Source organism: Manis javanica, chromosome 14 (assembly GCF_040802235.1).
Source record: "Manis javanica isolate MJ-LG chromosome 14, MJ_LKY, whole genome shotgun sequence".
Taxonomy (NCBI): domain Eukaryota; kingdom Metazoa; phylum Chordata; class Mammalia; order Pholidota; family Manidae; genus Manis; species Manis javanica.
In genome coordinates, this window is record NC_133169.1 from 77,905,641 (window position 1) to 77,919,064 (window position 13,424).

Genomic DNA, 13,424 nt, shown 5'->3' on the forward strand with positions numbered 1-13,424 from the left:
TGGTAGAACACCACCATTTTCATCTGTATAATATGCTGTCTTTTCCTGTATGACATCATTTAAAGAAAATCAATAAACTAGCTTTCTAAACATATGGAATAGAGAGAAAATAATCTGTTCAATGACCTTTCTACTAGTTCTGTTATCCATATTGGTTATGGGTGAATTTTTAAATGCATTCTTTTCTAATTTGGGGTGGTATTTTCCTGCATCCCTGTTTGACTGGCAACTTGTTATCAGTTTATAGCTAGTGAATTTTTTTTAATGAGAAGATATTCATCAGTATTCCTACTCTTCAGCTTCTTAGAAACTTCATTGACTCTTAAAGATATTGTTTACTTTCTCTTAATTTAAGTCTGCAATATTGTTGTTTTAAATTCTGGGCTGCAAATTTGAGGTTTAAGCGTAGAACTTGCAATTTGTAATAATGATATAAGGCTATGAATTTGTATTAAGGACAGCTTTGGTTTTCCTTCATAATTTTATTATGTAGTATTCTCATTGATGCTGTTTTCTAATTGGTAGATTATTGCTATTTTATATCCTCTTTGTTCTGAATATTACATAAGTAAGTGTTTTAACTTTGTGGTTTTTTAAAAGAAAGTTTAATAAAGGGTATTTAAATATCTAGTTTAATTGAATTTTGGTCAGTGATTTCAACTTGTATAACTCTGCTTTTTGATATGAGGTTTCCTTAGGGTCTACTGGTAATCAACTTGTATATACATTTGATGGAGGCCTAAAATGTCCTCTGGCAGATTATAATTATCACCATATCAAACTTAATACTTATGTTATTCAGATCCTCTCCATATTTTGTCCACTTTTTCTCTGAATGACTAAGGGTGAGATATTTAAAGAATAAGTTACAAATAATTAGCCATACTAGGTATCTTCTGTTTGCCCATGCATTGTTATCATTAAAATTAAACTAATCATTGGCATTTAAAAACCAGGACATTTGATATGACATCCAGATTTATGACTTCTTTTGGAAAACTAGAAAATCTGCCAAACCTGCATCTTCATTGCCACACACAAATATTCGACTTTAGCTGAGAAGTGTTTGCCCTCTTAAGATGATGCATTGACTTTGGCCTCCCCTGGCACTTAAGGTCAAAGCCTCTGACTAGGAATATAAGTTGCTATTTATCATTATTCTTGCTCTGTTATGTTGTAGTAGAGTGCAGGAAACTGGGAAAAAAAAGTCAACCACCAGAAGTGGCGAGTCAAAAGACCAACTGAGAAGGTATTATATTAAGGAAAAAAATCTTAAAATTTAACCTTCTTTATTCGTTTATGTGACATATTTAGCCACTGTAAGAATATATTTGGAATCCTTATAACAATGTCTTTCTGTAAATTTTTTCCTATATTTTAGTACTTTATTGAGATATAATATGTACTCACATGTACAATTTGATGATATATACAACTATATCTATGAAACTACCTGTGGTGTCTTAACACTAGGCCACAAAAATAGATTCATTATCAGAAGTTTCCTTGTGTCCCTCTGCTGTTCATCTCTCCTCTTCCTCTGCACCAAACAACTACTTATCTATTTTCTATCATTATAGCTTTGGTTTCATTTTCCAGAATTGTACATAAATGAAATCACATAGGATGTATTCTCTCGTTTTGCCTATTTTTTTTAATGTAGCACATTAACTTTGAGATTCATCCATACTTTTCCTAGTATTTTTTTCCTTTTTCCTTTATATTACTGAGAGTTATTCCATTGTTTGAATACATGGCAATTATTTTACCCATTCTTCCGTTGAAAGATATTTATTTCTTCCCCACATTTAAAAAATATTATAAATTTGTTAATGTTCATGTATATATCTTTGTGTGAGCATCTGCTTTCATTTCTCTTAACTAAATACCTAGGAGTGGAATGACTGGGTTATATTTTAGGTATATATTTAACTTTTTAGAAAACTGCCAAGCCTCTCAAATTGGTTGTACAATTTTACATTAACATTAATAGTGTATGAGAGTTCCACTCGGTCCAGATCTTTGCCAACAGTCTTTACAATTTTAGCTGTTCTCTGTTATGTAGTGGTATCATATTGTGGCTGTAATTTCCCTGATGACAAAGGATGTTGAGTGTCTCTTAATGTGTGTATTGGGAAATGTCTGTTCAAAACTTTTGTCCATTTTTATTTTGTTTCTTCTAATGCAGTTTTAAAACTTTGTATATATAAGCTGAAAGACTGTTGACAGATATGTAAATTGTGAATATTTTCTCCCATTCTTTGGATTGCCCTTTCATCTTCCCATATTTATATTTTTGCTTTATATGTTTGCTTCTCACATGTTCATGTATCCTATCTCAACTATATTACATCATCAGTATAACAGAATCCTCTTACTATTTTATTACTTCTTTTAATAAGTATTTTATTTAGTTTCTATTATTTTATTGGTATTTTTAACTTTCATGTTTTATGTCTTCAGAAACTTTATAAATTGAATTTTATTTTTAATATAATGTGAAAATATTTCTCTTTCAATACTAGTTTTAGCTATTACACCTACTGTCAAAACTAATACTGGGTATTTTTTATGTGAACATTTACATTTGTTGAATACTCCATTCACTAATATTAAAAATAAAATATTAACCACTAAAAGTATGAAAATATTTTCCACTGTTACAATGTTTCTCCATTCTGATCTAACCTCTTCTTTTCTTATTATGATCTGTACTTTTAGACTTAGACTCTTGATTTGAAATTTTTTTGTACATATCTTTCAGTTATTTTATACATATTTTTTGCTAATCTAACAACAGAGAAATAACAGTTTAACATTTTTTATAAAATTGTAAAATGTTATATATAATATGGGAAATGGTAGCATTTCCAGAATCTCCTATCTGGCCTTAGACCATTTAAATATCAATAGGTGTTTACTGCTGCAGCCTCCTGCAGCCTTCCGGGACAAGGGGTGGAGAGATAACAGCTATTCTCTCCTCCCCTCTGTTCCTGGTATATAATTGGTCTGGCATTTGCCAGTCAACAAGGACCCACCAATGGAGTTCCTCCCAGAAGGGGGATGCGGGAAGTAGCAAGTGCAATGTGAAGTCAGCGTGCAAGTGGCAGCTAGAGTAGACAGACAGGACTGGGTCTAGCTAGCAGATTCGAGCAAGCTGTGAACAATAAAAAAGTTTTTCCCAACCTATCCTTTCCCTTGACTTACTTCAGTTTCATCGATTTCTTAGAGGATTCTCCCAGGCTGGCAACATCCTTCCCCCTGAATCTGCATACAGTATTTATAATATCACTTCATGTTTCCATTTAAAATTTTCCTCATTTCATATAATTGGCTATTTGTGTGTGGGGGAAGGTAAAGATGAATTGGGTGATGTTTTAAGTATTTGAGTATCTGAGAAAGATTTTCCATTGCTTTCTCTCATGGGCTACAGCTTAACTACTCATAAACTTAACAGGAATTACTAGGTGTTAGGCTTATCTTTAGATAAATATTTCTTTATTGTCTTCTTCATTGTGCATAAGCAAACACAATTTCTTGAGAAATTTCTTCCATCAAAAATACTTACTTTCTTATGCTTTGCTGCTTTCATTTTTTCTTGGTACTTGACATTTAGATATTGTATAAGATATGGTGCATACATTTGGATAAGGTACGTTTATAGCTTGGTTAATTTTAATGAGCAATCTTGTATGGTACTGACAAAACTCTTCCAAATTATTTTTTCTTTTCTTTTTCTCTAGCAAGTGTTCTAACCTTTGAATATTACTTTTGTCCTTTTATCCCCTCTATGTCATCTGGTATCAGAAACAGCAACAAAACTCTCAAAAACTTTAAGAAATCTACCAGTTGATTATTTTATTTTACCTTACTGTCATATCTCTCTAGGTAACATTGAAGATAGCAGAAACGTTAATGTTAATAATATTATATAGACACAGTGCATTGTAAATAATATAATCAATCATAATTACAGACATTTCAGAGGTTGAGAGTAGTTGCTCTTTCTAGATAAAAACTGTATTAGTTCTAGATGTTTCATAAGACTTTTTTGCAAGGAATGTTTGTGATGTAAAATAATTTATTTTTCCTCCAACTGCAAAAGAAGAGGACGTATTCCTTATGTAAATATCTTGATAATAGAAGATTGTATGGTTTTAAAGTAGGTGCTAGAATTCCACTAGTATTAGTAGAATAAGAGATGTAGCTGAAGAACTAATATCAAATGAGAGGTCAGAATTAGATTTTTAAGAAATGGAAGATGAGGCACATAATGCTACGAAGATACACATTTTTTAAAATTCCACTGATCTCTAAGCTGGCTCTTCATTACCTCTCTTCATGTATACCTTATTTTTTTTCTCATAATTTCAGTTCTTATTTTGTGTTAATTCTGAGAGGTTTGAAATTTGTCTTCCATATAACATTATATTTTCAGCAATGCAAAATATACTTTTTTTGCTCCCCCTGCTGATCTTAATTCTAGTGTTGCATTTAAATTTTAGTACTTTCTGATCTTATCCAACTTCCTGTGCATTTCTGCCTCTATCTTGGTTCTAGTTAGCTTTTCTTTAATTTTATCATCTAGCCTAGTATATTTTTTCAGAATAGAGCTTTTCTTTCTTGAGCATTGTGCCTTCATTTATGTTGTAGATTCTCTACATAACCTCATGCAGATTGTTTTGAAACAGGACAGGCCTATGTATAGAGGCAGTATTCGTTAACAGATTAAGTGGTTAGTTTTACCTTGTCGCTTCTGCTTTTTCATCTATGAATTAGTGCAGTCCCCATTATATATCACCCTGAAGGACGGATAGATATTCAGAGCTCCATGCCAGATCCCTGGTAAGTTTCTTGGCGTGATTCTGCTAGTCTGACAAGGGATCTTCTCTCCCTGCTGTTTCCTAGTTATCTATTGCCCGTGGACTACTCACAGGAGAGCGTCGTGTATTATTTTCTCTTTGTCCATCCCAGCATGCACAAACCTCCTGGAAAGCAACACTACCACAGCTCTCCTACCTCTGCCCCTTCTTATCACCAAGGTCTTATTCAAGGTGTGTTGTTCTGCTCACTTCCACACCAAATATGTCACATTTCTAGGAGTTCGATGCATCAAGTAGGTACAATAAACAGGGCATTGATGAGAATAGCAGGGACCAGAAATGTCTTTGTCTGACTCAAGCTGATTTGAGCAGTAACTAGGTGACTCCTTACCATAGATCAGAGAAATCCTGTATCTTGGAAGTAACGGTCTGCAGTGCTCTTGGGTGGAAATTTCCCATGTTTTCTTTTACTGGCTCTTCTATTTCAGATACATTTTCTCCCTTTTCTTAGTCTAAATTCTTCCAGGTGTATTATAAGCAGCTGTTTGATATTGTGCTGCTCTACTTTGCATCTCTCAGCCTTCTTTGAATATTTTAATAAGTGGATGAAGGAAGGAAAAACAATTTCTCCCTATTATCCGCTTTTTAAATTAAGAAGCCTCAAAATTCCTTTCATGATCTTAGGAAGTTATGGGTTCACTGGTAACTAGGTTCACCTCTTGTGGACCATGACACCACAGCACAAGTCTGTACATTGAACTAGAACCAAGTGAAACCTTCAGAAGACATATGAAGGCAGCACACATCTTATTCAGGACTTGGTCCCAGACATATTGTAATACAGATATCACATATGGTAAAGCTAACAAAAATCCCTACAACTCTCCAATAGGCAGTGGTTTAGGGCAATTAAGTCTAGATTATTTTGCAGAGAAATGGGATCATTAGAGGGAGAATTTTCATTTCTTGCTAAAAAGAATAGCAGGTAAGAAAATTGTTTCTGGGGATCAGAAATGGACCTAATGTCATGCAAAGTATGAAAATTTGGCATGTAAAAACCTTGACTGGTGTGGTTTGAAGAAATGAATGCTGATATCATTGTTATGCCATCTAGTATACCACATAGGACATATCATAAGATGCTAGAAATATGGGAAACTATTAGCATCATCAGATGTTGCATGACACACTTCTAGAATGTGTAACAATGGTTAACAACTGCCTTGAAAAAATCTTGGGGGACTCTTGTCTTTCTGTCCATTCCCACTCTACCAATTATCTCTTTCCATGGTGGTGTTTGTATTTCTTCTCTTGCCCTGATTTGTTTGGAATCAGGATCCATAGTAGATGGTAGAAGACAAGGAAGGAATAGAAATGAGAGAAAACAAGAAGTGTTGCCTGTTAGTAACATGATGCTAACATTGAGATTGCTTAGTTACCCAAGAGCAGTGAGCTGGTGTAATGGTCATCTGTGTACATAGTAGCCTGACCTGTGTAGTGACCTCCAGGAAAGTTGTTGCAAACCCCAGGATACTGGGGAAATTTTTCATGACTACCCTTAGCAAACACTTGCCCGAGCTCTCCAGAAAAGAAGAGTGGCAGAAGTGTGTGTCAGTAAACACAGTATGCTGGTGTCAGAAAGGATCTGACAGTTCATCTGGCTCGCTCTTTTTATTTTACAAATGAGGAAATTGAAACCTGGGCAGGAAAAGGGACTTCTCCAAGATCAAGTGTGAGTTTAAGGACACATTCTGGGCCTGAATCTGACTGCTGCATTCTGGTGAAGCACCCTTCCATTTCACCACACTGCTTCTGCCAGGACAGCTCCATCAGAAAAGGCGAAGAAAAAATGCCTTTGAATATTACAAAGTGCACATTATTTGAGAAAGTAAACAGAGAGTTAAGGGAAAGAAAATTCCTTCTTTATGTTTAGAAGGAGAAACGAAGAGGAGACAAAAAGGAGAAAATTTTTATCTCACCTTTCAAATCTCTTTTTTTATATATATAAAATGTCCAGGGAATCTTTTTAGAGCAGAAATTACATGAAACCTAGTGTAGTGCTTTTTTTCTTTAGGAGTCATTCTCCAGTTCTTGGCATGGCAAACATCAATTTCTGTTTTAAACAGTCTAAGAATTTCAGCTCTTTTGCCATGTAAAAACCACACATTTGAATAAATAAGTGCTGAAGAATAAATGCTGATAATGATCACAACTCTTATTTTAGCTTATTACATGTACTTTTATGATATTGTTTAAATAATTTTTTGTGGTGACACAAATAGATAAATATGTGGATTTAACTCTTATTCATTTATTTGGATTTAAGATCACTGTTTTCATCTTTTCTGAATCAGGTTACTAATTAGCATCAGGAGTGTGTTTGAAATATTTCCCAGAACTCTTGGTTTCGTTAGGATGGATGATAAAGGCTCTGAACTTGATAAAAATACTTTAATTACTATTTTCCTAATTAAAAGGCAGCTTTTGTGGAGGAGAGAGGTGGGCTCTGCCTTACTTTATTTGTCATAAAGTAAAATATTTGTTCTAACTTCTTCTGAAGGAAGCAGAAAGATCTCTTCCTGGCCCACTAATATGCTTTGAATCCACCCATTGTACAATTCAAAGGAGCAGAAGCTTTGAGAAGCACTCGGCATAAAGATGTGGCCTCCCAAGAACTTTCTCTCCCAGAGAGGACTCTGGGTACTGAGTCTTGGGCACATGGGCTAAATGCCAGACTCTTGGGAAGAGCAAAGCCTTGAGGCTCACATTGATATGAAATTCAAGTCCAAGAATGGCAGAAATCCGTTCTATTTGGCTTTAGAATCCATGGAGAATTTAACGGAAGAGGGAAAGGTGTCTTATTTAGGTTATTTTCCTGTGAGCTAAGTTTTTGGGATCCAGTTATGTTTCTGTGTGACTGGCAAGTAAATGAACCTCTCTCGTACTGTGTTTTTTTTTTAATCTGAAAATGAGTTAACAGTGCTGTTTGACTTGTTTTTCTAGGAAAAATGAGGTATTTGTAAAAGTACTTTGCTAAACTAACAAGGCTTTGCAAATTATTGTTATTCTTTAATCTGTGCCCTTAGAGTCCTTTTTTTTTAAATTAAGGTATTATTGATATGCACTCTTATAAATGTTTTACATGTAAAACAACACAGTTACTACATTCACCCATATTATCAAGTCCCCACCCATACCCCATTGCAGTTTGTCCATCAGTGTAGTAATATGCAACAGATTCACTATTTTCCTTCTCTGTGCTACACTGGCTTCCCCATGACGCCCCACACACCACAGGTGCCAATCATAATACCCCTCAATCCCCTTCTCCCCCACTCCCCATCCACCCACTCCCACCCCTCCCCTTTGGTAACTGGCAGTCTCTTCTTGGGGTCTGTGAGTCTGCTGCTGTTTTGTTCCTTCCGTTTTTCTTCGTTCTTATACTCCACAAATGAGGGAAATCATTTGGCACTTGTCTTTCTCCACCTGGCTTATTTCACAGAGCATAATGTCCTCCAGCTCCATCCATGTTGTTGCAAATGGTAGGATTTGTTTCTTTCTTATGGCTGAATAATATTCCATTGTGTATATGTACTATCTCTTCTTTATCCATTCATCTACTGATGGACATTTAGGTTGCTTCCATCATTTTGCTATTGTAAATACTGCTGCGATAAACATGGGGTGCATATACATTTTTGAATCTGAGAATTTGTATTCTTTGGGTAAATTCTTAGGAGTGGGATTCCGGGGTCAAATAGTACTTCTATTTTGAGTTTTTTGAGGAACCTCCATATTTCTTTCCACAATGGTTGAACTAGTTTACATCCCCACCAGCAGTGTAGAAGGGTTCCCCTTTCTTTGCATCCTCACCAGTATTTGTTGTTCTTTGTCTTTTCGATGCTGGCCATCCTAACTGGTGTGAGGTGATATCTCATTGTGGTTTTAATTTGCATTTCCCTGATGATTAGTGATGTGGAGCATCTTTTCATGTGTCTGTTGACCATCTGAATTTCTTCTTTGGAGAAGTGTCTCTTCATATCCTCTGCTCATTTTTTAATCAGGTTATTTGCTTTTTGGGTGTTGAGGCATGTGAGTTCTTTATATATTTTGGATGTTGACACCTTGTCGGGTATGTCATTTAAAAATATATTCTCCCATATTGTAGGATGCCTTTTTGTTCTGTTGATTGTGTCCTTTGATGTCCTTTGATTGTGTCTGTTGATTGTGGCCTTTTAGTTTGATGTAGTCCCATGTGTTCATTTTTTATTTTGTTTCCCTTGCTCGAGGAGATGCATTCAGGAAAAAGTTGCTCATGTTTATGTTGAGGAGATTTTTGTCTATGTTTTCTTCTAAGAGTTTTATGGTTTTCTGACTTACATTCAGGTCTTTGATTCATTATGAGTTTACTTTTGTGTATGGAGTTAGACAGTAATCCAATTTCATTCTCTTACATGAAGCTGTCAGGTTTTGCCAATACCAGTTGTTGAAGAGGCTGTCATTTCCACATTGTAGGTCCATAGCTCCTTTATTGTATATTAATTGACCATATATGGTTGGGTATATATCTGGGCTCTCTAGTCTGTTCCATTTGATCTATGGGTCTGTTCTTGTGACAGTACCAAATTGTCTTGATTACTGTGACTTTGTAGGAGAGCTTCAAGTTGGGGAGCATAATTCTCCCAGCTTTATTCTTCCTTCTCAGGATTGCTTTGGCTGTTCGGGGTCTTTTGTGGTTTCATATGAATTTTAGGATGATTTTCTCTAGTTCGTTGAAGAATGCTGTTGATGTTTTGATAAGAATTGCATTGAATCTATAGATTGCTTTAGGCAGGATGGCCATTTTGACAGCATTAATTCTTCCTATCCATGAGCATGGGATGTGTTTCCATTTATTGGTATCTTCTTTAATTTCCCTCATGAGTGTTTTGTAGTTTTCAGAGTATAGGTCTTTCACTTCCTTCATTAGGTTTTTTCATAGGCATTTTATTCTTTTTGATGTAATTATGAATGGAATTGTTTTTCTGATTTCTCTTTCTGCTAGCTCATTGCTAGTGTATAGGAATGCCACAGATTTCTGTGAATTAATTTTGTATCCTGCAACTTTGCTGAATTCAGATATCAGATCTAGTAGTTTTGGAGTGAATTCTTTAGGTTTTTTTATGTACAATGTCATGTCATCTGCAAACAGGGACTGTTTAACTTCTTCCTTACCAATCTGGATACCCTTTATTTCTTTGTGTTGTCCAGTCGCTGTGGTGTGGACCTCCAGAACTATGTTGAATAAAAGTGGAGAGAGTGGGCATCCTTGTCTTGTTCTCAATCTTAAAGGAAAGGCTTTCAGCTTCTCGCCATTCAGTATGATGTTGGCTGTGGGTTTATCATATATGACCTTTATTATGTTGAGGTACTTGCCCTCTATACCCATTTTGTTGAGAGTTTTTATCATGAATGAAAGATGAATTTTGTGAAATCCTTTTTTGGCATCTATGGAGATAATCATGTGGTTTTTCCTCCTTCTTTTTGTTGATGTGGTGGATGATGTTGATGGATTTTCTAATATTGTACCATCCTTGCATCCCTGGGATGAATCCTACTTGATCATGGTGGATGATCTTTTTGATGTATTTTTGAATTTGGTTTGCTAATATTTTGTTGAGTATTTTTGCATCTATGTTCATCAGCGATATTGGTTTGTAATTTTCTTTTTTTGTGGTGTCTTTAGTGTTTTGGTATTAGAGTGATGCTGGATTTGTAGGATAAATTTGGAACTATTCCTTCCTCTTTTACTTTTTGGAAAGCTTTAAGGAGTATGGGTATTAGGTCTTCACTAAATGTTTGATCAAATTCAGTGGTGAAACTGTCTGGTCCAGGAGTTTTGTTCTCAGGTAGTTTTTGATTACCAATTCAATTTCAATACTGGTAATTGGTCTGCTCAAATATTCTGTTTCTTCCTGTTTCAGCCTTGGGATGTTGTATTTTTCTAGAAAGTTGTCCATTTCTTCTAGGTTACTCAGTTTGTTAGTATATAATTTTTCATAGTATTCTCTAATAATTCTTTGTATTTTTGTTGTGTGTAGTGATTTTTCCTTTCTCATTTCTGATTCTGTTTATGTGTGTAGACTCTCTTTTTTTCTTGGTAGTCTGGCTAGAGGTTTATCTATTTTGTTTATTTTCTCAAAGAACCAGCTCTTTCTTTCATTGATTCTTTCTATTGTTTTATTCTTCTTGATTTTATTTATTTCTGCTCTAATCTTTATTATATCCCTCCTTCTGCTGACTTTGGGCATCATTTGTTCTTTTTTCTCTAGTTTCATTAATTGTGATTTTACACTGTTCATTTGAGATTGTTCTTCTTTCCTGAGGTAAGCCTGTATTACAATATACTTTACTCTAATTACAGCCTTTGCTGTGTACCACAGATTTTGCAGTGTTGAATTATTGTTGTCATTTATCTCCATATATTGTTTGATCTCTGTTTTTATTTGGTCATTGATCCATTGGTTATTTAGGCATTTTTTTTATTTGGTCATTGATCCATTGGTTATTTAGGCATTTTGTGAAGCCTCCATGTGTTTGTGGGATTTTTTTATTTTCTTTGTGTAATTTATTTCTAGTTTCATACCTTTGTGGTCTGAGAAACTGGTTGGTACAATTTCAATCTTTTTGAATTTACCAAGGCTCTTTTTGTTGCCTAGTATATGATCTGTTCTTGAAAATGTTCCATGTGCAATTGAGAAGAATGTGTATTCTGCTGCTTTTGGGTGTAGAGTTCTATAGATGTCTGTTAGGTTCATCTGTTCTAATGTGTTGTTCAGTGCCTCCATGTCCTTACTTATTTTCTGTCTGGTTGATAGGTCCTTTGGAGTGAGTTAAGTGTTGAAATCTCCTAGAATGAATGCATTGTATTCTATTTCCCCTTTTAATTCTGTTAGTATTTGTTTCACATATGTAGGTGCTCTTGTGTTGGGTGCATAGATATTTATAATGGTTATATCTTCTTGTTGGACTGACCCCTTTATCATTATGTAATGTCCTTCTATGTCTCTTGTTACTTTCTTTGTTTTGAAGTCTATTTTGTCTGATACGAGTACTGCAACTCCCTATTAGTTACATGAAATATCTTTTTCCATCCCTTTGCTTTATTCTGTGTATGTCTTTCAGTTTGAAGTGAGTCTCTTGTAGGCAGTGTATAGATGGGTCTTTATCTATTCAGTGACTCTATGTCTTTTTATTGGTGCATTCTGTCCATTTACATTTAGGGTGATCATTGGTAGGTATGCACTTATTGCCATTGCAGGCTTTAGATTCGTGGTTAGCAAAGATTCAAGGTTAACCTCCTTACTATCAGAGAATCTAACTCAATTCACTTAGTATGCTAATACAAACACCATCAAAGGTTCTTTTTATTCTCCTCCTTTTTCTTCCTCCTCCATTCATTATATATTATGTATTATATTCTGTACTCTTTGTCTACCCCTTGACTGACTTTGGGGGTAGTTGATTTAATTTTTTATTTGATGAGTAATTAATTGTTCTACTTTATTTACTGTGGTTTTATTACCTCTGGTGACAGCTATTAAATCTTAAGAACACTTTCATCTATTGCAGTCCCTCCAAAATACACTGTAAAGATGGTTTTTGGGAGTAAATTCTCTCAGCTTTTGCTTATCTTGGAATTGTTTAATCCCTCCTTCAAATTTAAATGATAATCTTGCTGGATAAGTAATTTTGGTTCCAGGCCCTTCTATTTCATTGCATTAAATACATCATGCCACTCCCTTCTGGCCTATAAGGTTTCTGCTGAGAAGTCTGATGATAGCTTAATGGGCTTTCCTTTGTATGTGTTCTTATTTGTCTCTCTGGCTGCTTTTAACAGTCTGTCCTTATTCTTGATCTTTGCCATTTAATTATTATATGTATTGGTGTTGTCTTCCTTGGGTCCCTTGTGTTGGGAGATCTGTGCACCTCCATGGCCTGAGAAGCGATCTCCTTCCCCACATTGGGGAAGTTTTCAGCAATTACCTCCTCAAAGACACTTTCTATCTCTTTTTCTCTCTCTTCTTCTTCTGGTACCCCTATAATGTGAATGTTGTTCTGTTTGGTTGGTCACACAGTTCTCTCAATATTCTTTCATTCTTAGAGATCCTTTTTTCTCTCTGTACTTCAGCTTCTTTGTATTCCTCTTCTCTAATTTTTATTTAATTTATCATCTCCTCCACCATATCTAATCTGCTTTTAAAACCTTCCATTGTATGTTTCATTTCTGATGCTACATTCTGTAATGATTGGATCTCGGACTGGAATTCATTCCTGAGTTCTTGAATATTTTTCTGTACCTCCATGAGCATATTTATGATTTTATTTTGAAATCTCTTTCATGAAGATTCATGAAATCAGTTTCATTTGACTCTTTTTCTGGTATATGTAGGATTTTGCTTTGAACCAGTTTCCTTTGACATTTCATATTTGTATGTGGTGCCCTCTAGCACCCAGAAGCTCTACTCTCTGGAGCTGCTCAGCCCCTGGAGCAATGTTGGGGGTCACAGGGGAGTGGTGTTGGTGCCTGGTGGGAGGAAAGAGTTGTTTCCTGCTTCTCGG